Raw genomic sequence first — 800 nt, 5'->3', positions numbered from 1 at the left:
CGCGCTCGGCCGATCCCGTTCAGGGGGCGCGGGGGCGGCGGGATGGAGTCCTGCGGGGGTCGGGGCGGCGGCGTCAGGGCAGCGCAAGACCACAGCGGCGGCGGCGTCGCCGACGGCGTGCAGGCGCGGCGGACGGAGGGGGCAGAGCAAGGGGGCGGCGGCGTACGGTTAGGTCGAGTGGATCTGGCGAGGGAGGGAGGGAGGCAACAGTGCGAGGGGAACAGGTGAACTGGGGGAGGGATCTAATGGCGCACCGCACCTCTAGTGCGCCATAATTAAAACCATTCTAATGGCGCACCCCGCCCCGGTGCACCATTAGAATTTACTAGCCCGACAGGTTAGTTTATATTCCACATAACCCCCACTCCATCAGAACAAGCCCACTAGCCCGACTGGTCAGCATGATGCACACACACCAGGAGGTCCTGGGTTCAATTCCTAGGCTTCCCATTTTTTGTATTTATGCATTTAAAATGTTGTTTGATATTTATTTGTGTTTAAATATGTTCAAACTTGTCTAAATCATAACAGTAATATTTTTTTATAAAAATAGTAATAATTTTTTAAAAAATATCATCAAATTTGTTATTTGAAAATTTTTATGAATATGAAAAAATATCATCAAATTTATTATTTCAAAATATCATTAAATTTGTTATTTGAAAATATAATCAAATTTGTTTTTTTAGCAATTTTAGTTGCATTCATTTGTGACGGTGGAGCGGGCCGGGGAGGGTGCGGGTGGTCGTCGGCGGTGGTGGAGTGGGGGAGGGTGCGGGCCGGGGTCGGCGGCGGCGGCC

The sequence above is a fragment of the Triticum dicoccoides genome, chromosome 7B, assembly GCF_002162155.2.
Source record: "Triticum dicoccoides isolate Atlit2015 ecotype Zavitan chromosome 7B, WEW_v2.0, whole genome shotgun sequence".
Classification (NCBI taxonomy): domain Eukaryota; kingdom Viridiplantae; phylum Streptophyta; class Magnoliopsida; order Poales; family Poaceae; genus Triticum; species Triticum dicoccoides.
Note: the sequence above shows the minus strand (reverse complement) of the source record.